This window comes from Grammomys surdaster, unplaced genomic scaffold, assembly GCF_004785775.1.
Source record: "Grammomys surdaster isolate TR1022 unplaced genomic scaffold, NIH_TR_1.0 1166, whole genome shotgun sequence".
In the NCBI taxonomy this organism is placed as follows: domain Eukaryota; kingdom Metazoa; phylum Chordata; class Mammalia; order Rodentia; family Muridae; genus Grammomys; species Grammomys surdaster.
Window position 1 is genome coordinate 1,985,300 of NW_021605585.1, and position 27,132 is coordinate 2,012,431.

At 41.0% G+C, this 27,132-nt stretch overlaps 1 protein-coding gene across 1 annotated transcript in view; it reads right to left on the bottom strand.

Moving 5' to 3' along the window:
• Lpp (LIM domain containing preferred translocation partner in lipoma) overlaps nt 1–25,490 on the bottom strand; it is a 424,227-nt gene extending 398,737 nt beyond the window's left edge. The window contains exon 1 of the mRNA XM_028783897.1: nt 25,436–25,490. The gene's annotated coding sequence lies outside the window, so the exon portion shown is untranslated. The remainder of the gene's footprint in view (nt 1–25,435) is intronic.
• Nucleotides 25,491–27,132: the final 1,642 nt, after the last annotated feature.

The following is a 27,132-nucleotide window of genomic DNA, read 5'->3' on the forward strand; positions in this document are numbered from 1 at the left end:
CTCTCTCTCTCTCTCTCTCTCTCTCTCTCTCTCTCTCTCTCCTCTCTCTCTCTCTCTTTCTCTCTCTCTCTTCTCTGTATGTGTTTCTGTCCCTAATTCACAGACACACACACATAACCTTTTAAAAGCTTATCATTTTCTTGCTACATAAGAATATCACTCAAATCACTCAGAGGGGAGGACTCGGGAGGATGGACGGGTTGTGGGAAGGGGGACCAGGAGGGGAGACAGTGAGTAGGATATAAAGTGAATAGGTAAAAATAAAACAAAATTTTGTGTGTGTGTATTGAAAAAGAGTATCATGAATATTGTTCTTTTTACTAATTGGATTCAAAGAGTTTTGTACACATGAAAGGTGGTGAAGAGTTTAAATTTATCTGTGTAATAAAAATCAAAGACATTTTTCTTACCTCATTACAGTGACTACAAGAAGTCATATGCTACTACCCTGACCACTTAGGTAGTAGTGGAGACAGGAAGAGAATACACTGAAAAGAATCTTTGTCCCCAAGTATGTGTGTGTACATATACATACATACATACATATATATATATATATATATATGTGTGTGTGTGTGTGTGTGTGTGTGTGTGTGTGTGTGTGTTCTGCATGAAAAGAATTATGGACTCTCTATACTAATACAGAGAAAATAAACTTCTGTGTTTATGTATTTCCATGACCCTGTGTATGCAAATGCATACATGTGGAGGTCAGAGAACAATATCAAGTACCTCCTCAGTTGCTTCCCCCCTTAGTTTTGGAGACATTGTCTTCACTGAACCTGTAGCTCACAGATTCAAGTACGCTAGTGGCAAGTAATCCAGAGAATGTGCCTGTCTCTAAATTCTCATGCTAGGGTCACAGACACCCCCCCCCCCCCGCCTCAGGTTTTATGTGGGTACTTAGGATCTAAACCCAGGTCCTCATGACTACAGAGCCAGCACGTTACTGGCTGCTCATTCTTCTAGCCTAGCATCAAGTCAATTTTTTTGCCATTCACAAATCAAAATTGTATTTGCACCGCTACACTATAGAAAGACCATGTTGCTTCTCATACCACAACACTCGGGGCATCCCAGGTTAGTCCCCTTTACCTGAACTAAAGAAAAGAGCTTTACAGAAGATTCACCAAGGACACTTATGAATTCAAAAGGTTCTTCCTCTCTAAACCTCAGAAACACCTAGGCTGACCACTCTCTACATTTGTGGGGAGGAAAGGTACTCCTCCTTCAAATGAGGTCAGAACAAATAACATCTGCTTGTCCACAAATTGCATGAAATGCCCTTCCATCACAGCACTTAAGAGTGCCACAGCCTCTACAAGACTGTGGGTGACATCCACAGTTATTAAATGATGTGTAGAATTCTGGATGCAACAGCTTTGTCTCCTAAACCAAAGTTTGCAAGAAGAGTATTTTGATCTGTTGTCTGTAATTTCAATACTGGTGACTGATTCCTGCTTCAGAGCATTAGGTCTCTAAGTGTAGGCACTGGATCTAATCCCTGTCAGTGTTCTCTAAGGTCAGCTCAGTGGCCAACACAGATATCAAAAACTCTTATCTTGGTAATTGATAAATCCAATACAGGCCATTTGATTGGATTGAAAGGTTATTTCTGAGGTGTTGTTGGGGAAAACAAAGACGAGAGTGTTATAAATAAGAAATCGGGCTAAGAAGAGACTTCAAATATACATTCCCCCCAAGCTGGTAATATTTATGTCAGGTTCCTGGTGGTCCAAAAGTAAACTGTCTCCTGGTATCCACAGGTATAACTCTCTTGTCAGATGCAATTCTCTACAAAAATCCTGCCTTGTGTCTGATCCACGCCTAAGTAAACTAGATCCTCACAGGAACAACAAAACAAGGAGGACAGAGTTGAATTATACTGAGAAAAATCAGGGTCTGCATACATGCCATGTGCAAAACAAGCAGGCCACAACTTGAAACTGTGTTCCCCCGGGGAGAGACTAGTTTAGATTCAAGCCAGAGCAGCCTCCTCAAATGCCCTTCCCCGCCCTGCATTGGGCAACGTGAAACCAGCTTTGCCAAGCCCAGTACTGTAGATGCCAGAAGAGGTCTCCCTTAGGGGTTCAAAGAATCAAAAGGACAAGAAAAAACCACACTGTGTTCATCCTTCAGGACATGACCTCTTAAGCAGCCCTAAGCAGGACTGGGAGTACAAATTCCAGTAGTCAGTGTCTGCTCAAAATGCTGGAGGGTTAACTATAAAGTTAAAGGACAGTACCACCTGAAAACCTTGAGTGCTAACTGATAATCACGCTGCTGATTCTATGTGGATAACTCTAACCCTAACCCTAACCTAACCCTAACCCTAACCTAACCCTAACCCTAACCCAATCAAGAGACAGGTTTGAAAGCTGGTGGTACTGCTTATGAGCTGTGCAGTCTTAGAGAGCTAACTAGAACATTCTGAGATTCCGAAATTCCTTATCTGTAAAATGGAGATTATCAGGGCACACAGTTAAATGAGAACTTGGATTATTAACTAGAGACTGAGCTTGTAAGCCCCCCAAAAAAATATTTGAAATAATTACGAGTGTCAGAAGAGAAGGAGCCTTGTTATAGTCAACATGAACCTAGTGTTTCATTTACAAAGGAATGCTCAGGCCTGGGAAGAGAAGGGCTGTGCCTAAAAACGTGCAGCCAGTCAGTCTCCAGGCCATGGATGAGCCAACGGCCTCTGTTTCACAATGCTTTGGAACCATTCACTGATGGAAACTGCTGTCAAAATCACGTGCAGCCACAAAAGCCAAGTGCTTCAGACAGTACTGTGTTAACAGGCAGCAGAGTGTTTGCTATTCCAGGTAATAACGTGCATATAGGGTTGTTTCCATACCCACTACAACTACTCCAGAAGGCAAAGAAAACCAGGAACACAACTGTTGGAGCCAAAACAAAGAAATTGGGCCAAGCACTGCTGAGATTGTTCTTAACTGTATCATGGGTCTCTATTTCCAGAGACATGCAGCCCAGAACTACCCTCCCCCATTCCTAAGGGTGATGTCCTTCCATTCACAGGATACTACATAACCAACCAACATGTTTAGTGAGGAATTTAAACAACAGACCTTGCCCATAACCCCTAACTCATCAAATTCTTCTACCTGTGTCAGGAAACCAAGGCATGTGCTAACTACATTTTGGGTTTGCTCTGACTTGACTAAGCATAGCAAAACAAAACTCTTCCCTCAATCTTACCTTCCTTGTCTCTCTATGGAGAGTTGAACCACAGCTTTTAACCAAGACAATGGAGTCAGCACTGGGAAGAAATCACCATAAGACACACAGGTAAGCAATGGCCCACCACACCACCACTTAGTATCAGATTCTTAGGGCACAAGTTAAGAATGACACATGATAAAGCATTAGTGTTTGCCTATGACTGACTGACAGACAGACAGACAGACAGACAGACAGACAGACAGACATTGCTTTTAAAATGGATCAGTTTCTCAATCGAACAGGATCAGAAGACAGGCCTGAGGTAAAGCACAAGCCTTTTCAAATGGGAACTGTGGAGACTCTTCTCCAGGCTAAGGGACTTTCCAAACATAGACTATTATCTGCCTTTCTACCCCCTATTTATGTACTTACAACCAAATAGATGAAATGGTTAATGCAGTTTTGTTTCTTTTGGTTGTGTCTTATTTTAAGGTACAAAAAAGTTAAAAGCCAGGGAAGAGAAAGGTGACAATTTCAAACTGGTCTTGTCACTAACAAGGGCAGAGCCTAGCAGAAATTGTCAACTAGCCTGTTTCTTCATCTACAGGTGTGGGATTCTGTGAGCTCTCCAAGTCCACCTAACTAAATGGCTAGAATTCCAAACAAGCGAAGAGAAAATGCCACAATGGAAAGCAACTATTTCCAAATAGTTAAATAAAACATACAAGTGTTAATACTGAATACAAAACAGGACAGTCTAAAATCTTCAAAACCTATGTGTCTGTTTGTGTTTCTTCTGACAGTGTTTTTGATAGTGAAAAGGCTATCACCACAAGTAACAAGAGTTTTGCTGAAAACAAAACTGTTTGCAGAAAACCATATGGGTTAAAGGTCAAAGTCTCATGTTGGTCTGGCCAGGGCAATACTTTTCCTGCTATTAACCAGATTCTGAATGCTTTCCATTTACCAACATTTTACCTCTTGTAGGAAGGCAGGGCAGGTAGAGGTCTACAGTTAAGCCAAAATGACTTTAAAATTTCATGCAAAGTGAACCTTTAGGATCTGAACACTAAACTCAGGGTGGCCAAAGAATGTATAGAGTTCAGGATATTATAGGCAAAACTATTCCAATACAATATTAATTTGACAACAGCCAAATTGAGCATAGCATGAAGGACAGCAAGCTTTGTTTCTTTAAGGTTCCCACAGTTAAATTTGCTAAACATGCAAGGCCATTCCTCAGCAGGAGAGGACTAAGAAGCAGGGATCCCTGAAGGGAAGCAGCCATTTGTGAAGTTGACAATTTGGGAAACACTGGCCAAATACGCAAGGCACCTATAACAAGGAGATAACTGCACACTGACGGCTTCCTTCTCTCAAAAGCTGAGCTAACAATACAACTGAGAACACTCATGTTTAACTATTTACTTGCATTATATTTATTTTTAATTTTTTTAAGAAAGTAAAGCAGATTTAATAGTCCATTTGCAGAAAGCAATGACAGCATAGGGGATGTTGGCTTGTTTTTTTTTTAATTTTTATTAATCATTCCATTTGTTTACATCTCAAAGGATATGCAGCATTATATTTATATAATATTGACTATTACTATCTATCGTCATCACAGCAAACTGGTCAGATAATACATGGGCAATAAATATCTAGGGAAAAATTTCGTCAGTCAAAAAGATTTCTGTTTATTGAGCTATAAAAGCAAGTTCAAGCTAGAAGGACTGGTTCTCCTCTACTAAACTAATGATGTACTATATGCTATTAGGTAATGTCAATGGAAATTTCTCTCTTTCTGCCTCCTCCTCCTTGTCTTTCTTTTACCTCTCCTTCTTATCCCCTTATTGCCTAATACAGCTAGCTAAAAATAAGACAATTTTGTGTGTGGCAGAAAGACACCATGACAATATCAAGCAAAGAGCTAGCAAGAGAACAACACTAATACAGCCAGCGCTATCTAACAGGAGGATCCTACAGTAATGCCAGTGTTTGCCTTGGGGCCTCAGAGTTCCCACATACATGAGATATATTCTCACATAGCACTTCTCCGTGACTGAGGAAAGGCACAATCACTGAAGACAGTTCAAAAGTAGAACATCATTGGGAAGAAACCAAAAGAGGTTAGCAGTGTTTGCCCCTCCCAGAAGGACAAACTGAGAAGGTACCCATATGCACAAATCCTTATAGAAGATTTAAGGCATCCAAGTGAAAAATCACAGCATACAGATGGAAAGGTCACAGCATACAGATGGAAAGGTCACAGCACACAGATGGAGCACAATAGGAAAAGATGCAAAGAGGAAGGGGATCATTTCCATTACCTGTCGCCCTTCCCCAAAGCCTCCAAAACATGGTGCTACATGTGGCTCCCAGGTGAGGAGAAAAGAACAAAGTGAATATTGGCTGGACCTCGGCACCACACCTGTCCTTATAGGAGAAAGAAGTCTTCAAAGACACGCCTTCAGAAATCACAATGAATGGACACAGAGTCAACCCAGTATATACTGAAACATTTTGAAATACAGGATAGCTAGAAAAAAATATAAAGATGGATACAGATATAGCTGCACACACACAATTAAAACAGTTCAGTCTTTAAGGAAATACAAAGCAGTCATGGTTGATCTCATCTAAAAGTAAATTTTTAAAAGTTAATTTCTGCAACTTCAGACAATTGGAGAAATCATGTCCACTAAAATAACGTGAGAGCAGGAAGAAAAGACCATAACACATGATGTGAATTACATGAGGGGGTAGAAATAATTAGCCAAGGATGCAGAAGGGGTGCTGGGTACCAGGACTAAGTAGAAAGGGGAGGAAGCTCTAGTGACAGCATGCAACAAGTAAGTGCCTCAAGGTGACAAGTCTTAGTGCCCAATGTTCAGCATGCAGTGCACACATCATGACCTTTGCTAAGGAATATCTTAAATGCTGTCACCCTCACATTAAAAACCTAACTAGTGGGGTGATAGATCTCTTCACCAGCTTGTCATCCCATTTCCCACTGTAAGATATATTAAAATATACTACACATCTTAAAGATATAAACTTCATATTCCAATCATACAAGAATAAGGCTGGGAATGTTTTTAAATAAAAATAAAATCTTTTCAGAGACAAGAATGAGAGAGGAGAGAATTGAAGGGATGGCAACCACTCAGGAGCTACTCTTGCCTGCATCTGCACTCCACCCACGCAGACACTGCTGCCTGATTAACTCCAACACTTGCTGGGACATATTCCAGGATGTTGGCCACAAGTAAAGCCTTGTGATTTCACAGCTATGGCTTATAATGTTTAGCCAGCCCATTAAGGGGCCTCATCGGGGCTCTTGCTAAAAGAGCAAGTAAATTTAAAACCACCATTACAAGCAGAGAGGGGAGACACATCAACAGTGTTAAAACACACTGGCCACCCAGTGCAGGGCTACTGTTGGCCTCGTAATGATCACATGCAGATCTATTGACCAGCACAAGGACATTCTGGGAAATACTGCCTGCCTTCACTCCATCCAATTCACTGTTTAATGGTAAAAGGCCAGAGCACTTTAATGTTGGTGCCCAAGAAATTAAAGACATAAGAAATGAAGTTGGGTATTTTTAATTTACCATTTAATTCAAATCACACATTTATATTAAGTTCATGAAAAATGAAGTAAATAAACTACTAAGACTTAGGACTCTGCAGTTTCCTTTTATTGATTTAATAATCTAAACTAACTCTCTCTCTCTCTCTCTCTCTCTCTCTCTCTCTCTCTCTCTCTCTCTCATCTATGTAATTTTTAGCTGCTGTCCCTTCTATGAAACTCCATCTGTCATAGAAAAGCCAACCTTTTCTAAGAGACAATCACCGGAACGTACCAGCGGCTCCTTCCTGGCTCACTGTATTCATGGATCAGAGAGGAGGCATTCCACTCCAGCTCATGTGTTTGAAGCCCTGATCCTCAGACAGAAGAGCAGTTTTGGAGAATGGAACCTTTGGGATATGAGGCTAGCTGGCATGCATAGGCTACTATGGGCAGGCCTTTGAAGGTGCTCTAGCTCTCCACTTTCTGCCGACAGTTGCAATGTGACAGCTCTCTCCTGCTCCCACTGCCATGCCCTTAACCATCCTGCTGCCACATGGTTGTTCTGATGCTCTAAAACTATGAGACAAAACATTTTCTCTGTCACACTGCTTCTGTCAGATGTTCTGTCCCAGTGACATTTACTCACATTCCCCTGATGCTAGAGCCTTGGCGCCAGCAACAGCAAGACCTCTCCACAGAGCTGACTATGGTAACTAAGAAGAAACAACAGCAACAACAACAACAAAATACAGGAATAGCTCATACACTTCAAAGCCTGGAAAGCTCCCTAAGCCCAAACCCCGTCTCCTTTGTGAAATATGTCAAACTCTGTCAACATGCTAGTGATACTTCAAACCACTTCTCCTTCTAGAAGGGTCCACTGGTATGCACTTGTCTCAGATGGTAACAAAAATTATTTTGTGTGTCCTAGGATGACCACAAATCCCTTAACTATGTATCTAAATGGTTTCTATGTCTATCACCAAGAGAATTTGTCTACATTAACTGTCAACTAGCCCATTTTCCTGATGATAGACCTTTAAAAGAAGAGGTTATATATGATTTATTTAGCAAGTATGAAGATCAAATTGGAGCTGGTGAGATAGCTCAGTGGTACAGTACATCCCATCAAACCTACTGACCATCAACCCCCAAGACCCAGAAGTGCATCCAGTTGTATGTGTGAACACACACATACCTATAAAGAGGCACTCCACACAACTAAATAAATGTAATAAAAATGTGTCTTCAAATAAAGAAACTGTCTAAAGAATCACACAAATAAGTATCATACAGGAGAGACCCTATCACAGGCAGTAAGACAAAGACAGCTAAAGAGTTCTGGGTTGGGAGTTTAGCAATGTACTGTGCAATGCTTAGGAAATACCTTCAAATACAGAACAATCATTTTCAGATAGGAATAACTGGAGGTGGAACTCAGGATGGAGCTCAGTGGGAAAGCATATGAATATGTAAAGCCCTGGGTTTGATTGTCCAACAGCACAAAAAAGCAAACCAAGGGGGAAAAGAAAGGGGAAGGAAAGGAGAAGAAAGGGAGAGGAAGGGGCAGCATTAACTGAGTATAAGCCATGAATCTGTGTCAAACTATTGAAGGTTTTCCAGTACTAACAATGTTACTCACCAAAGGAACCCTTAAGAGTCACTGTTTTTACCAAAATTAGATAAGAAGGTAGTGAGGCTTGAGATGCGCAGAATTCATGCACTTGGAGAAGAAAATAAAATTCACTTTACTCCTAGGTTAAGACATTTAAGCTAGCATGCTTGGCTTCACTGGAAGGTTGTCAACACTCTATTCAGTGGAAGGATAGAATATTTTCTAAAAGCAGACTGAAAGAAGACATTGGCAAATGACCCAATAGGTAAAGGGCCTATAAAAGTACAGGACAATATAAAGACAAACATGACTGTTCAGAGCATTAGACTGCCTCGCTGGAAACATAAATACCCTGGTACTTGAGACGGGGGACCGAGGCCACTGGACTGCAATCTTTGCTAATGTGTCTCATCTTCAAACTGGAGCGTACACATTCTTCACTGAAGCTGAACAGCTCTCTGTGTTACTTGGTAAGCTCAATGCCATGGCTGCCACCTAGTCTATCACCATTACTGCAGGGGATGCTGCCTTCATAAAGATACCACAAGCAAGTCCTGCCAAGGAAGGCTAACGGCCTGTTAGCAAAGAACTGGGTGTGGAAATCAAACTTAAATGGTGAGAGGGAACATTTTGTGGCCAATCTTAATGACGCTTAATTCTCCGATGAGAAATTCTGTAGTAAACAACCTCTTGATTCTCTGCAAAACATTTTTAATTTCATGGCCTGCTAATCACACAGCTGTTAAATTTCTCTTCCCATCAGTTGTAAAAAAATAAATAGATAATAATTATAATAATAATTTAAAAACAGTTGGGCCTCAAACAATATTTGAGCCCTAATGAATTTTCCCATCTGGATTAATAATGTAGTGGATAGTGAAATTGCCTTGATCCAGTTGATATAATGAATTGTATATTATGGTAAGTATCAAAAAATAAAGTTCTAAAAGCCAAAGGCTTGATGATAGGGGCACAAAATGCAGTCTCTACAGCAATCTCTGAGAGCCTGCCACTGAAGGTGCCACTCTGACAGAGTCTGACAACATATTTCCTTCACTGTGCCTTCATCTCCTCTCATCCACATCAGGAACAATACACACACCACTGACTACAAATAACGTGAACAACATGACCCAGACGGAAGAGAGAGGAAAACCAACATGGTCAAAGCACAAACACATCGATCGAACCAACGCAGGGAAACAAAGCACCATCTACTGCTAATGCTGCAAATCAAGACAAGCTGAACAGTAAAAGATAGAGGTAATTAAAGAATATATCTGGATGAAAAGTAAGGCCAGAGAAACATGGCAGCACTGATTAGCCACCTGGGGCGCTGAAGAAGGACCAAGGATAAAAACGATGAATGGAAAGCAGCCAAAGAAATATTCTGCAAAGACGTAATCAAGGGCACAAAGATAAAAATAATCTTGATAGGCATAGTCAAATGGCCTAGGGTACCAACAGAAGATCTTCAAGGGAGATCCCCACATTCATTTCCCCATCACCTCGTCTACAAAATCAAAGAGGTGTTCAGAGTACCAGGACGCTATTTCTCTAGCAATAGTCCTAGTGTGGAGTTCATCTGCTGAAATCTGTCAACACTCGAAGTGAATTCAAATGCCATCAACTCCTGTAGCCTCTCACCCAAGCCCATCTGTGAATTCCCACAGCCTTCTGTCCTTACCTCACCTTTGCCCTGGAAGTGAATTGTGCTTTATATAATAGCTGGTCAGTCTCCTTTAAACTGGGATCTCCAAAAGGAAAGTGCTTGCTCTGAGCAAGAATCTACTATTCAATGTCATACCTTTATTTTGTAGAATCAGTATCTGTGGTTATTGCTATTGTCAACTTGATAGGTTCTGCACCACTGAGAAGAGGAGCTACTGGTCATGGCTGTGAGGGATTGTTTGCATTAGGCTAACAAGGATAGAAAGACCTATTTGAGATAGGAGAAGCAATATTACACAAGCTAAAGTCAAAAAAGAAACGTGAGGTGAATAGCGCCATGTATCACTCCGTTTCCTCCTGGCTGTAGATGCAGGTAGTAATGTCCCTCAAGCCCCTAACACCATGATTACTCCACCATGATGGGCTGCCTCCTGTAGACAGAAGCTCAAACAGATCCTTCCTTCCTAAGATGCTTCTGCATTAATATTTTTTCCTCCAGAATAAGAAGAGTAACTATTACAGTTCTTGAGGAAAGAGTGTGCTTTCTAACAAAAATCCAGGAGACACTACCTTATAATGTATTCTGATTGCAGACAATGTATTTCAGGGATTCACAAATTTATTCATAACTATCAATTGACAAGCCTATGTATGACACCTACCCTGAGATGTCATTGCTTGCATATAGAGTTCAGAATGTAAACACAAGCAGTATTAAGCACAGTGAGTCTACAAGCTGTTTCAGCACTATCTAGGAGCTTAACAGAAATGCAAGCTTCCCTACTCTACTTAAGGACCTCTAAAATAAGTCAGCAGAGGGCGGTTTCATAGTTCTAATGGACAGCTGTATGCAAGGTGTAGAGATTCAAGGACTGGGTAGAATGTAGGGAAATACAAAGAAGCAGGCACACACCAGAAAGAAGGGAGCTCATTACTAAAATAAGATGCTGAGTCAAGAAAATCATGGTCTATCAGGTATATCTCCATGGCTTCAGGAAACTTTACAAATAACACTTGAATGCTGGACCTCAGCTGCTGTTTCAGGCTTATAGAATTTTAGACACATAGTATTATGAGAGTGTTACACTGTGACAAAGAGTACAGAGTTCATGCAAAATCAGTACTTGGTCATTGTCTCCCATGTGAACTTCAGCCATTAAAATAGCTGTACCAAATTCATTCCACAATTTTATAATTTAAGAAATTTAGTAATGAGATTTCAATATCTATGAAGTAACCATTCATTTGTTTCCCCATATTCATGATATATTATATTTTCCTTGAGAAATGTTTTTCTTCAATTTGGTTTTGTCAATACTTACAGGCTTTTGACAGTTCTTACAAATTCATGCCTATGAGTCCCAGCTGTGCTGACTGGCTCCAACCTGATGTGTACTTCACAGTTTTGAACTAGGTTACTCTGTCATATCTGAGGATTTGCGCAGGAACACAACACGCAAGAGGTTCATGGTGGTGATGAATGTTTACAGGGAAAAGCAAAGAACAGAGTCAAAATCAACAAATGAAACTGGAATGAAAGACTGGGAACAAAAATTTTGAGTTTAGAGTACCCTTCCTTCTCCTCAAATACATAGGCACTCATTAAAAATAAAATTCAAGTTAGTCACTCAAGCAGATGAGACCTTTGACAAAGCTCCTACACTCCTGACTACAGGGAGACTACACTGATGAACAGTTACAGTTCATAAGCGGATCTAGCTGAATGACAGAGAGCTTAACTACCATGTACAAGGCACTGGATTCTGTTCTTAGCAACACAAAATGAAAAGGAAGAGCAAAAACGAGGTAAGGACTAAAGTCAGGCCCAGATGCTGAGCTCAGGTCTCAGTGTGGAGAACTCCACCTTCCGAGCAGACCTACATAGGGACCAGAAGAGGCAAGAGCAATTGGCACCACTGCTCACTAACAACCCGCAGGGAATAAGCCACAGAGGTAAGCGGCAACACTGCCTTCAGACTAGATGGAATGACAGGCACTCACAGTGCACAGTGCCCAGCTGAGAACAACTGCACAGGAAAGACAACACTGACAGACACAAGCAGTGCCCCCATGTCTCCTCAACCCAGAGACCACACTGTACTCCCTCTAAAAGCTTTCCTGCTCCCAACTTAGGATCCTTAGAGGATGCATCATAAAAACTAACCAATGTAATCAATTTTCTCCCTCTTCAGAAGAAACCGAGGCACAGACAGTAAGAGTGGGCCACAGGGTAGTAAACAGCACATGTGTGAGTTTTCCTAAAAGAAACTAGGCTGCCTTGTCCAAATTCAGCCCCTACAGAAGGATGAGCCAGTTGATATAAACAATGTTTGATGGAAAATTCACTACTGTATCAATGGTCAAGACCAGCAATGAACACAGACAATTAATGACACCTTGGGGAAAGCAGCTTGGAAACACTCTAAAACACCCATTATATATGGTCAAGTTCCATGGGAGGTTCTGCAGTGGAACCAGAAAAATTATAATAAAAATTATAATAAAGTAAAATTGTTTAGCTACTACTCATAAATATGTCAGGCACAAAATCAAACTACTGAAATGATGTGAAACACATTCATTTTTAACTATAGAAAAACACAGCAGCCTTTGTGTGAAGTGCAGGAGACACACAACCAAATGTGCTCTGTGGCTTAATAAGCTGAACCAGGAATTCACCAAAAGTGTATGAGGAGCCCACAAGACACTATTGAGCAAAAAACCCTGTGAAACACATTTGATGTAATAGTCCTATGATTAGCAAACTGTCACATCAAACTTTCCTGCAACGTGGGAACACTCTGACACTTCGTATTTTTAAAACTGACATTTTGATTCATTACTGTAAATAGCACTTTGGGTTAAATATTGTGACAGGGAACAGATCATATATATGTACATATATATTCACTCTATATATTACACATGTATATTTGTCTAGCTCTGAAACAGTTTATAATATATGAAACCTTTTCCCTCACCAGCATTTTCGACAAGTGTATACATCAGCTATTCTACTCCTGAAGTATGTGATTCTTCAGCAAGAAGCCTACAGAGTGGGAAGATGGGTGACTGACAGGGTGACTTATGAAGAGACTCTGAATAAGCCTTCTGTGTTCCCACAAAAATTTGAGAAAGGCTCTATTAACTTCCTGTTCCCAAGTTCATGAAACCAGTGTCAGAAACATATGTAGGATACCTCCTGTCTCCAAGGTGCTGTCCATCTCCTGGAGAAAACAGACATGAGTAGAAACCTGAGGGAGGGAGATGTGGGAACAGCAAATATGCAAAGGGATGCTTTTGGGGGTTTGGATTTTTACTTTTGTTTTTGGTATTTTTGGTTTGAGGGGGAAGTGTATTTCTGTACTTTTGTTGGTTTTCTTTTTCCTTTCCTTGTATTTTTCTTATTTATTAGGGAGGGCAACCATTACTGTTCACAAGCAATTTTAAAACAACTAAGCAAAGTGCATCTATCAGTAGCAGTTAAGAAAGTAAACATGTTGAGCTTTATGACATTCTTTGCAAAGGAAGTAGGATATTTCCCTTCCATCCAATATTAAAAGCCCACCAGCTTTTCTCTCCGCCTGCAAATCTTTTTCCCTTGTTTTTAATTGAAAGTAGATTCTTCTCATGCAATAGATCCCTCTGTTTCCTCCCTCCACTGTTCCCAACAGCCCCAACTCCTCTCTCCCTAGATCTCCTTCCCTTTCTCGCTTCTCCTTCAGAAACAAGTGGGACTCTAAGAGACAATGGTCAAATTTGACAAAACAAGATACAATAAGACAGGGCAAATCCCTCAGGCACAGGCTGGACAAGACAACTCAACATGAGAAAAAAACATCCCAGGAGCAAGAAAAAGAGTCAAGGACACACCCACGCCCACCTTTAGGGGTCCCATAAAATCACCAAACTAGCAACCATAACAAAGTTCCAGAGGACCTGGTGCAGACACATGCAGGCTCCATGCTTGAGCTTCAGTCTTTGTGAGCCCATATGAGCCCTGCTCAGTTGATTCAGTGGGCAATATTGTCCTGATGTCCTCCATCCCCTCTGATTCCTAGGGTCTTTCCTCCACATCTTCGATGGGGTAACCAGGGAAAGGACCCAATGGAGACTTCCAATTCAGACTCTGCACATTATGTCTGCTACGGGTTTCTACACCACTCCCGTCTGCTGCCCCAGGAAGCCTTTCTAATAACTGCACAAGACACTGACCTGTGAGTACAGCAGAATATTATGAGGAATCATTTTATTTCACTAGGTTTTTTATTTGTTTGGTGGTTGGTTTTTTTAGGGGGAGAGAGAAAGTGGGCAGTTGGGTTAGGTTCTACCCTATGTGTCTGGACTGCCTTAGTCAGCAATGTCAGATATGGGCTCCCTCTTACTATGTGGACCTCCAGATAAACCAGATGTTGACTGGCTACTCCTGCAAGTTCTGAGCCACCATTGCCCCAGCATATTTTGCAAGCAGGACAGATTTAAGCTAGATGTTTTGTGGCTAGGTTAGTATTCAGTTTAGTGCCTACACAAAGAATTTGAAAAAGAATCTTTGAAAAAAAATTGGAGATCCCATACTAGCAACTTAACAGTGTAGCTAAAAACTCAGAACAAAAAGAAATAACCACACTCAAGAGGAGTAGATAGCAAGAAGCAATCAAACTGAGGCCTGAAATCAATTAGATAGAAACAGACAACAATACAAAGAGAATCAATGAAACAAAGAGTTGGTTCTTTGAGAAAATCAACAAGATAGATAAACCTTTATCCAAAGTAATGAAAAGATGAACATAGAAAAGGAACAAGATGTGTAAGTGTAGAGGGAGAGCAGAAGGGGTCACATCAGTACATGCATATAGACTCTGGATGCAAATCAATTCGGAAGCATTTATTTTTATATATATATATTTAACTTTCATATTTAATGTGAATGGCAGTTTTGTCTACTTGCCTGTGGACTACATGTAAGGTGGCCACAGAAACTAGAAGTGACAGCCAGACCCCTGGAACTAGAGATAGAGATGGGTGTGAGCCACCATCAGGTGTTAAGTATCAATGGTAGGTCTAGAACAGCACCAAGTGCCATTAACTGCTGAACCATCTCTCCAGCCACAAGCATTTATTTGAAGTGAATTTCACTTTCATATTTCATTATAAAATGAGGATGATAAAAGTATATTGGTTTTATGAATATTAAATAGCATACCAGAAGTCTTAATGAAATCTACATTGGTCAAAACACTTTTCCCCCAAATCTACATTTGTCAATTTTTAGCAGCAATTAATAAGATTACTGAGACTTCATGTGAATCTCACTAAATTCAAGTCAACAAAAATTTACTGTAAATGCTTGATTTCAGTCTCTATTTTATGCCATGACTGAAAGATGGAGGAGGAAATAGGGAAGGAAAAGTCATCTCAAGTCACAATGTTGGTCCCTAAGAACTTGAACTCACGTTACACGTGACAGTGAGCTTTTGGAAAATGAGAATTTATACAATAAAGTACCCCCCAAAAAGCCTAGTACTGGCAGTGATTTTATAAATAAAGTACCCCCCAAAAAGCCTAGTACTGACAGTGAATTTATAAATAAAATACCCCCCAAAAAGCCTAGTACTGACAGTGAAAGGCTTCTGTGCAGCTTAATGATGTTGGACATGGCAACAGGAAAAGGTTCATACAAGAGAACAAGTCATTAATATTCTAACTAGAGACATGGGATATGGTAGGAAGGCCTTGCCCTACGATCTCTGCCAGGGTCACTGGGTACAGCTCAGTACCTCTGGGACCTATTGTAAGTGCATTACTTCTCATCTTAGTCCATCTGTGATGAGCTAACAGAATAGCTCATACCATGAAAAAAATGGAAGTTTATCTTAATCAACCTTTGAAAGTCCAAGACTACTGTAGCAGAACCTGATGAGGAACTTTAGGTTGTACCATTCCACGATAGAAGGCAGAAGGGCAAGAGAAGACTACAGCACATGAGCTCTTGTTATGATAACCACATTTTGAGATAACTGTTCCACTCCAGTGGTAACTGCATTCATGATGACACAGCCTTTATATTCTAATGACCTGTTATAAGGCCCCACCTGCTAACCTGCTGCATTGGAACTATGCTTCAAACTCAACAATCTGGAGGCACACCTTTCAGCTATAACACCTTGCTGCATTTCTTTCTCTGCACTGAGTTACCATCCCTTTTTGGTGCCTTCTCTGACCACTTCCAGGATCAATGATGTCCCAACCCTGTCTGAGTTTAAAGAGAAATCGAGGCAAGGCTCAGTTTGACAAGGTGAAATATCATCTGACTGGAAATCAGGCCTCAAGCCACTCACTTTCAGTGGCCGTCAATGCCTACAGAGCAGTGCTAGAAGGTATTTTATAGCTCCTCTTGCTCCCTAAACTTTTAATGCCTGTGTCCTACAGTCCCCAAGTGACAACTGGGGGCTCAGCAAACTAATCCTGAAGAGGTTCTGACATGACCACATCAACAGTTTCTATTGTGGGGAAGGTCAGGGACTCCTTCAGAAAATAGCTGATCTAAACAGAGCCCAAGGAGTGTCATGGTAACACTGCTCGCAAGCTGCCAGAGGTAGGGAGGAAACACAGCCAATATGCCTGTGCAGCTGCCACATTTCAGAGCAGCACTCAAACCTCGTTAATATCATCTTGCTTAATACTGAGTCCCATAGATCATAAGCTATTTTTACTATGGGCTTAACAGATTTGTGAATTGTCTCTCTGCCAACACTTCCACAGTCCAATATAGAAGACAGTGCTATCTGAGAGCCTTCAGGACTTTGGGCTACTTGGGCAGAAGAAGCAAAAGAAACAGGGAAAGGATACTAAGGGGTAAAGAGTCTCACTAATACCCATAGCAAGGAAAGGAGGGTACTCGGTAAGAGCATGTGAAAGTGCACTACAGACTTCTCAGGAAACAATGCTGCTGTGCCTCTCCTAAGACTCAAGATACATGTGGGCAAGAAGCTGGGATAGCTCTGCCCTCTGCCTGCTCAGCATGGGCCCTCCTGTCTCAGTTCTGATCACAAGCCCTGCCAGTTGTCACCCATCTCCATAATCCTCACCTCTTCTAACAGGCCAGCAAGTCCTGCACGTGCTGTAAAAGGGAAACACCTAGACACCATATATTTTTGCTTAATGCCTACAAGTGAGAGCTTTTGTGAAATATCCTACTGCTAAGCAACGGGCTCCTTCACTTGTATGGGAATAGGGACTCGAGCTTTTAGGTAAGAGCAGCCTGCACAGAACCTGGCACGCACAGAACCTGGCACACACAGCAGATCCCCCATGACTGCTGTCTTGTGTCCATCTATAAGAGCCAGAATAGATGCCACCTGTACCACATTATTCCTAATGGCCTCTCAAAGAAACAAAGGAGACAACCAAGGCCTGCTGAGTGCTATACCGTGACTCTAATACCAACCATCTCTCTAAGGCTTGGTCAGATGGTGGCAGTGACTGCAGTACTGTCAATAACTAGACATACAAAGCAGGAGGGGTCTATACTACACAGAATATTTGAAGCCCTTTGGGGGGTTCTGAAACCCTAGAAGCATGGAAGCATCATGCTCACCTCAGATATAAACAACAGCAGCTTTATATATTTCTATTCACTACTGAAGAACATAATTCTATGTGCGGCTTTGTTAAAACTCTGTCTAGTGAACTGTGCCAGGAAATTCAGGAGACGATAAAGGCATGACAACACAAAATAAAATGTACTTATAAAACAAAGTTGGACAAAGTGTAATGATAAGGGTTTTTAATCTCAGCTACTGAGCAGCCTGGAGCAGGAAGGTCATTTGAGCCTTGGACTTCAAGACATCTCCACAAAGGAAAACAAAATAAGAACATTAAATTATAAGACTGATTCCAAAGCTAAGTGACATATACAGGGCTACCCTAGACAGAAAAATAGGTTCTGGTCCTTTGGACAGGAAGACAAGAACGAGGCAGAAAAATGAGGTGGGGCTTGGAGGTTGGCATGGAGATACTCATAAACATTAGTCCCCTGCAGCAGAAAGGCTATGAGTCTCAGAGTCTGCTGGATATAGTGGCTTCATGTTGTAGGTTAATTTACCATTTCATGTTACTTGCAGTGAAGGCCCACCAATCACTGAAGAGTTGTGCAAAAGGGAAACAGTGATGAACGGTCCCTGTGGGCTGTGGGCTTGCCCCACTGCCATGTCACACTGCTGGGTTAACTAGGTGGCTTAGTTGGCTGGACAAATGAGAAATCGTCTAGAATTCCAGCTGGAGTTTAAGGTTTCTGGAAAATTATCTTGTCCAAGACTGAAATGATACAGACGAAGAGACTTAAAATTCACACAAGAGAGAGAGAGAAAGAGGAGGTTTTTCTCAAGAATACATTTCTGAGATCTCTGTCCAGTTCTTTGGCATTCCAGATATTTATCTGCCTCAAGCAAACTTTTTCTTGCATGTCAGAGACTAACGCTTCAGCTCCTTTTATTGCAATATCAAAATCCAATTAATTATCTTCAAAGCAAACTTCAGTCTATGGGCATATAAGAAACCTCTTTAAAAAAGAGCATTCTCGAAATTCCCTCAGCCCACAAGGTATCACTGGCTCACACATCATTCCACATGGCATCAATGGGCTCACGCACAGTCCTGAATTCCGACTGGCCCTAGGTCAGACTCAGCTCCACATGCCTGTTGGCTCCATCCCTGGATAACAATTTAAGCTAATTTATACAGGTGATAAACAAATGCTCAGAAACTTAGCTTGCTATAAAATTGTGTTTTTCTGACACTCAGCCAGGTACCATCTCAAAGATACCACGTGGCCTTCAAACCTTACAAGCCTGCATTACACAATCAAACTACTTACAATCTACCAAGCATTTTAACAGGCTAATATGAGCAAAAGAAAAAAAATTGCTGATACAGACTACAGCTTGGCTATGAAGTCATGCCCGGGAACAATGGGACACCATTGCTACTATGCCTCTTTGGAAGGAAGGAAGTCACAATGCAGAGATGGGACTCTGTTCATGAGACTCACATGGGGTCCCTTGTGTAGCAAGAAGGTCCCAGCTCAGCTATCACAAAAGGTACTGCTTAGAGTGTGTAGTATATAGTGCTGGGTAGACAAACTCTCAAGGCCTAGTCAGTAGCTGGGTGGGTTCACTGCACATACAGTGCTGGATTGAATTCATCAGCAAGGGAGCCCAATAGCAGTCATCTGCCCTAGAGGTTTAACAGTGCACCAACACTCAACAAAGAATGTCTGAATGCAAGCAAGAGGAGGATTGGGACGTAGAACTCTATCTCCCAAAGCAACCCAAGGCACAAATCAGATGGGAGGTTTTAGAATCTCTTCCGCAGACAAGGACTCAGATGCAGCACACGTAGTGTAGACATGGCCCCAGCCAGACAGCTAAGGCATATTGGCACCACCGTAATTTGTCCATCCACCAATATGCTCCACAAAAAAACACCCATATGCTTTCTTTTCGCTTCCATATGCTTTTTTAGCAAGGAAACTAAAATATTTCATTAGTTTTGAGTAATTAATAATTACTTATTTCACAATAGTCACCCTCATTAAAGAGCGAAAATAGCTGATTAAACTGCAGGATCCTGGCTTTCAGTGCAAGCCTTTTTTTTTTCATTCTTCCTGTAGGAATTGAGTAAGAGAGTAGAAGAGCCCGTGTAGAAATAGTCATATTACAGGGAAAGAAACGTTATCATACACGTAGCCTTGCATTCCTCTTGACTGAAACATTACGATTTAATAAAAAGAACATGGATTTGGGGATCAGAAAGACTTTGGAATCCATTCCAGTTTGGCTTCTGTGAGCAGCACTTCTGAGGAAATGAAGGGTGTTGAAAAGACAAAGCCTGTTGGACCCCTTCAACCTAGTCCTCCCCTATTCCCAAGGATTACTTCAAGGCCTTCCCTCTCTCTATCTGTGGGCCTGGGTAGCACATGCCCCAGGAATGCTGGCAGTAAGCCAGAGGAAGTAAGCAGGGTGTGGCCTATAGGAATGCTCCTCAAATGCCAATAACAATGGGACCTGGTAACAATGCAGACTCCCACTTAGAACCAATGCTATCTCTGGAATTATTTGTATTTTGGAGTTGATCTGGATTTAAATCCAAATTTGGCTGGATACTAGCCACACTGCTTCGAGCAGCTTTTCCCACCTCTCTAAGCTTGTGTTCTTTACTGGGGGAGAAGGGCTAAGCTTGAGTGTGTGTGTGTGTGTGTGTGTGTGTGTGTGTGTGTGTGTGTTGTGTGTAATACTTTTTGAAAGTAAATAATCTACTGTATTAAAATAATAAGCACTCAAAAAATACTGGATTAAAAGTACATTTACTGAAAGAACACCTAGTAAATAAATCGAGCAGAATGAGAATTTCAAGGTTACGAAATCACTTAATGGGCACCTATATGTCAATGCCCAGAGTAGGGGAGGCTGCAGAGAAAAACAGAGGAGCTGTGAGGAAAATTCAAGAGGGAAAGGAATCACAAAACAACAAATGGAAGATCTGGCTTCTCACATATAGAAATATCTTCTGTCTGCCTTACAACTCACGCATACACAGTCTTCAGAGTATCTGTAAAACCCTGAAATTGTAGCTGGCATTCCTGGAGGATGTGTATTTTGCAGATAGTTCATAGATGTGTGTGCTTCCCTCCCCTTCTCCTCTCCCCTTACCCAAGCTCTAATCGTGCTCATATTAAACAAGAGAGATGTTCTGTATTTTGCACATTAGCATAGCTGCAAACTTGCTAAGAGAACTGAGGCAAACTGGAAACTCAAGAAAATCTGAGTTGAGGAACCTTTCACAGAATCTCTACCAACTCTCACTTCACTGAAGGAAAATCAGAGGCTCAGAGAAAAAAATCTTAGCACAGTGATTAGAGCGAGCTTCTGACCCCCAGACAGTACAATAACTTCCAATTTCTAAATCTAAGTACTGTGTGGCTAAGAGGTCAATGTTGGATATCTTTTCTCCTGTCATTCTCTGCCTTACTTTTGGGACAGTGTCTCTGGTGCTCAGTGATTGGGTAGACTGTCTGAGGACTTAGGAAGTGCCTAAGTCTAATGGTCTATATTTTCTTCTATCTTATGGATAGTTACTATGTCCTCCACTGAAGCATGAAGGCCCATGAGAAGACCACTTGTTTCTCAGCTCCAGCCTCGTCCCAGGACACCAAGGCACAAGATGGGTTTGAGAAAGTGAAAGGCTCTACTATCAAAGTAGGATGGCTCCAGCAGCTTGGGAAAGCAGGAGGTCCACTGGCTTCATTTGTAAGCTACCACTCTCCTGCCCCTCGCTCACTCAGCCCTTGCCCATCTTCTCTTAATTAACGTCCTGAAGTGTTCAGGACACAGCCACGTAGAATCATCCTCACACAGTTCGAGTGAGTCAGGAAAAGGTAGAAGGCAGCGGAAGGCATTGGCAAGGACAGAACCAGATGCCCTTGGAGAGGAAGGACTTTAAGGAATCCACATTCTCCTAAGAAATACAATGTGCTGTACCTCCATGTTGGAGGAAAGACACTGATGTTGATTTTGTATGAAACAGAAATAAAAGGCAATGAAAGAAAGACAGATAGCTGTGGAGAAGGCTGAGTGAGTACAGTACATTCAGTGCATGCTTAAGGAGTTAAGTTCGATCCAAGCACTATCTAAAAACCTGGGTGCAGCAGCATGCACCTATAAGGGCAGCACTTTCAGAGAGAGAGATCTCTGGAGTTCTCTAGCCAGTCTGCCCAATCACTGAGCACAAGGGTCAGTGAGAGACACTGTCTGAAACTTAAGGTAAAGAGTGGCAGAGGGGAAAAGATACCTAACACTGACCTCAGCTTCCACAAGCACATACATAAGTGTGTATCTACAACACACACAGTCCTTCAATCACTCAATAAGCAAGCAAGCAAACAAGTATGAAATAAAATGGCATTTGGTCTAGCATTGGCACTAACACCTTAGACCAAGTACATTTCCTCCATGATCCCAAAACTTCCCAACTCTCAAGTCAGAAATGTTGGATGGCTTAAACTGTAAAATTCTCTCTGGTTTGAAAAGACATTCTGACTTGTCCTAAAAAGATTGCTGACTCACACTTGATAAATCAAACAACAGAAGAGAAATTTGCCTTTCTTAATGGTATTAACAGTGAGTAAATTTACCAGGTACTCTAGAGTAAGAAATAAAACAACGTTATCACATACAACATTCATTGTCAACCTGTGGGGCAACCATCTGTCTCTAAAAGTATTTATATTAAAATTCAGAACAATAGCAAAGTTAAAATTATGAAGAAGCAACAAAAATAACTTTATAGTTGGGGTCAGCACAGCATGAGGAGCTGTATTAAAGGGCCACAGCATTAGGGAGGGTAAGAACCACTGACATAGAGGAAGGCTGACCCCCTTCTTGTCTAACCTGAAATTGAATGCTGCTGAAGAGAGGAATAGCCAGGAGTCTAATACACAATTACAGGATACATATACTCTAAAGACCAATCAGTAACTGTTCTCTGTTAGGTCAAAGAATCAAGAGCTAAACAGAATACCAATTTTCCACACAAGGCTCTGTGATGAAGTCACAGGATTTTAGAAACATAGCAGAGAGGAGGATAATATATTCTAGTTATTAGACCATTCAGCAGATGACAAAACATGATCAACTGGTACAGCTTCGTCTATTAGCAGGTGCTAAAACGAGAGGTGACGCTGCCAGCTGACATCACGACTAAGGATATTCTCGCTGTTTCCAGCCCTCATGACACAACAGAGCTCACTCTGCAAAGCAATGAGAACCTTATCTATCCAAGGAACAAAGAAGAAATCCACATGCGATCACGGCTTCTATCTCCACAAAAAAAAAAAAAAAAAAAAAAAAAAAGAACAAAAAGAATGGCTGATTAATCTTATTCACGGCAACTTCCAAAAGACAAAAATTACCATTTCATAGGGCAATATAAATAAGACCATAAGAATTAATTTTGTTTTATCCCTCTAATGAGTCACCAAGTAGAAAATGGAGACAGCCAATGGTCTGTAGGAGGCTAGAGTCAGCTCTTGTTGTAGTACAGAGACCAACTATTTGGAAATAATACCTCATGTTCTTTAAGAGTAAACAGGGTGTATGATTTCAAATCCCGTGAAGTGCAGCTTTAAATAGATTTGGTTTGGAAATGGGACAAGGAACACACCACAGTGATGGATCAAGATCAAAAGCAGAGGGAAAACAATGATTACACTCATTGATATCTGCTGACATGTATACTATCAAGTCTAATTACAGACTGAAACTGCTGTCCTGTATTATTCCCACTAATACCCATTTTTACTACAAGACTGTTTTATATGTGTATGTCATGCTCTCAGAATATTTATTTCTCCATCTTTCAAAGGTTGAAACCATTCTATCCTTTAGTTCTCACCAGTTTATAAATCCAAAGCATAGGGATTACACATTCCTGGGTAGATGACTGACAAACTGATGCATAGAAAGACAGGCAGGCAGGCAGGCAGGCAGACAAACAGACAGACAGATAGACGGTCAGACAGAGAGAGACAGAAAGATGGGATAAGTAGATATCAGTAGATAGGTGGAGAAATAGTCTGATAGGTAAATAAGAAGGTAGGGAAAGAGGGGGTATAGATGAAATTTCTCATTTTAAAGAGAAATCTTTGTAATTTTTCAAGGTTTAATTAAAATATTTCTTTTTGTCTTGAGATAGATTTCAGTGGGAAAGTGAATGCAGCTAACTAAATGATCCTCAAAGCTTATTGTATCTTCATTTAATAAATGGAAACTAAGAAAAATAGGTATGTGATACTTGCAGTCCCTGGAACAGCTCTCTAGATCGCTGAAGTAGAAAATTCAGGCAGATTCACTTTTTAAATCCCCTCTGGGTTTAGCATTCTGAGGTGTCCTAGCTGGTCAGATGGTTCACCCTGGGTTAGTCAAAGGGTTACAGAGGATTCTATCTCTCTGTTAGAGTGTTGATGGTGGGTGAGTTGGCCAGGTCCCCTGAAAGTTAGCGTTATATCAGTGTCAGAGAATGTGGGAAGGCTGAGTGCCTTCCTTTCTGACTTAAAAGTCCATGTCACAGGAACGCTCAAACAGTAAAACAAGAGATGCCTTCAGCAAGATATGTTAGAAACGTTTTCATGGAGACATTTTGTATAACACAGTAAGACTAAAACAAAAAAAAATCTTATATTTCTGAAAACACATTTCTTTATAGCATTTTCTTCTGTAGGACTAAAGGAAAAAATCCAGATAGACTCACGACTCTGTTAATTCTAGAAGTTTCTCAACTCATGTCACCCGCCTGCCTCACATTTAGTATATTTGATAAGTATTAGCTTTAAAAATCATATTAGCCTAAAACTATAATTTTCATTTGATTCTAAATTGGTAATTCCTGTGATTATGGGGCAATAGCAACCAATTTTAGGGTTTTTTTAAAGAACCTTGTGAGGTCATGTTTGCAATTCATCATCACTGAAATAGTACACTGAAGTTATTAACACAATGTTCTATGGAACAAATGTTTACAGCATTCTAAATGATGACACCAATCTTAGCTTTCTACTCCAAGGCCTCAGGATAGAAACATCATGTTGACGACATCACCTGCTAGTAAAGAACTCTGGCAGATCCCACTGAACACAGCACCAGCACCGGCAGGTGCAACAGGTTGTCTATAAGGAAGAAAAGATGAGTTAAACTAAAGATGCCCCTTTCTCTTCTACCACTCTCCATTTTCTGGGTAACCTCAGGACGAAGGTCTCTGTAATGCTCTCTCTGACCTTTGTGATGCTCCACCAGCAGAGAGGCATGAAACTGTGATTGACTACCTCACTCTCTGTGTTCGTTTCTCAAGGCAACCCTGCAATCTGTGGTGCAGGGCTAGATGACTTACCGGGCAGAAAAGATACAATGACTAACAAGGAGAAGCATTCTTAGGTTCATTCAGAGGCAAACAATTCTGGCAGTCTACTTTGGTAAAAACTACACTCAAAGAAGGAGTGTGAGGAAACCAGGTGGGAAGCCTACCTGCCATGCATTGCCCAATAGCAGGATAAAACCATGGAAAAGGCTTTCCTATTGTACATCAAAACTGCAGATTCTCAAATGTCTATCAAATGTCAATTTCCCAATTATCCAGATTTTTCATTTTAGGTGCTAAAAAGATAGAAATTGAAAGAAAAAAAGTAAACCAGAAGGCAGGTTACTGTCTTAGATCTTTCCGTGAGTCCGTTGACCATAAAGTATTGCTGTGTCTCTTCCACTGGGAATCAACCACAAGTATCATAGGTTCAGACGTCTATTACGTCTTATAGGATTGTGAAGACCTCAGTCCTCTCTTACCTCCAGCAGCTTTTGGCTTTTGGAATGGACAACGGTCACAGGCTCAGCCAGACGATATGCTAGGCACTGTAAATTAAACAGACAGAAGTTACTTGTGGGCACTGGTCACCGGGTCTACGTTTATCCATCAGTTTGCAAAAACATTTCTACATCATCATATCAGTTCACCCATGAACCTGATAAAAAAAATGGGAAGAGATGGGAGACAGAACTTCACAGAGGAACAGAAAATGATAACTGGTAACTCTTGCGAAGAATTTCACAAACACAGCATGAAAATGGTCATTGTTGTTCAGAAATGATGGCTTGCCCAATAATATATAGTATGATGTAATATGTGGTAGAACATAAAGTCAGAGGCATTGCATTTTCTGCCTCATTTTCTACATTTTCTGCCTCAGTTTCTCCTAGATCATGAAGATAAGGAACACAGCTCATTCACCTGGTCTATTGGTCTTGACAGAGGAGGATATTCAAGTCAAGCTGGCACTCTGCCTGCCTGAGGAACAGGAGCAGCACATGGCATTTAGAGCCAGTTCACCTTTCTTCCTCTTACCAATGGCCTTGGACAAATTATTAACATTCTCCATCAACTTCCTCATATGAGGATTATCTATATTACCTAGTCAAAAACTGTCCTCAGCGAACCCTTTGGTGGGGCAAGGAAACTGCCCTCTATATCCACAGTGGTCAGATACAAAAGGCTAACATTTCTTTTCACGAAGCAAACAGATACTAGTAGAATATATTTTGAAATGGATATTTCCATGATTGGTGCCCCTAGTTTTAAAATATTATGAGATTATCTATATCATTCTTAAGTAGCCTCAACATACATACATAGGCACACACACAACACAGCACATGGAAAAAAAATAAAATAACATTAGCGAATCAAGTGTCCCCTCAAAGTCCCAAAATAAAGGCAGAGTTTTAGCTCCTAGCTAGTCGCATTTTCAAGTCTGTGCCAAGGGCACTGCCTTAGGCTCAAGGAGACAAAGCTGCTGACAGAATGGCTCAAACACAGGGAACAGGTTTGATGTTTTACACAGATGGACAGAAAAGTACTCACTAAAATGTCCAATTCTCATAATCCATTCAAACTGCATTAGGAAAACATGGTTGATAAGATGCCCTGCCAAAAACTCATTTCCTCCCCCAAAATCAAAACCTTAACCAGCCTTTAACATTACACTTTATTTTGTAGTCTAGAGAATACCACGCTCTCATTATACCTAAATCATCTTCATTAGACGCTTAATGAGTCCTCATTGCTCCAATTTTACAAATCTCGCAACGAAACTTCAAAGGTCACAGAGCTAACATGGAGCAGATAAATATGTAACCTTAAACTTTCATATCAAGCATTGGCCTCCTATATGAGGTGAGAAGCCACCTGATTAGAGAGAGAGACTTAACTTCAGGGACTGGAAAACAAGTATGTAAATCAGAAATTGCAATTTCAATTAAGCAAAGAATGCAAAACTCAGAAAAATAAACATCTCTGATTTTTCTCTCATATACAAAATGAAGAGTAATGATTTCAGGGAGGAAGGGAGGATTACAGGACAGAAGGAAGGATTGAGGGGAGGGAGGGAAAGGGAGGGGGAGGGAGGGGAGACAGGAGGAGGGAGGAAGACATGAAAGCTATAAAGAGTCCACTTGAGAGGAGTGGAGGAATGGTAGGAGAGCAAAAG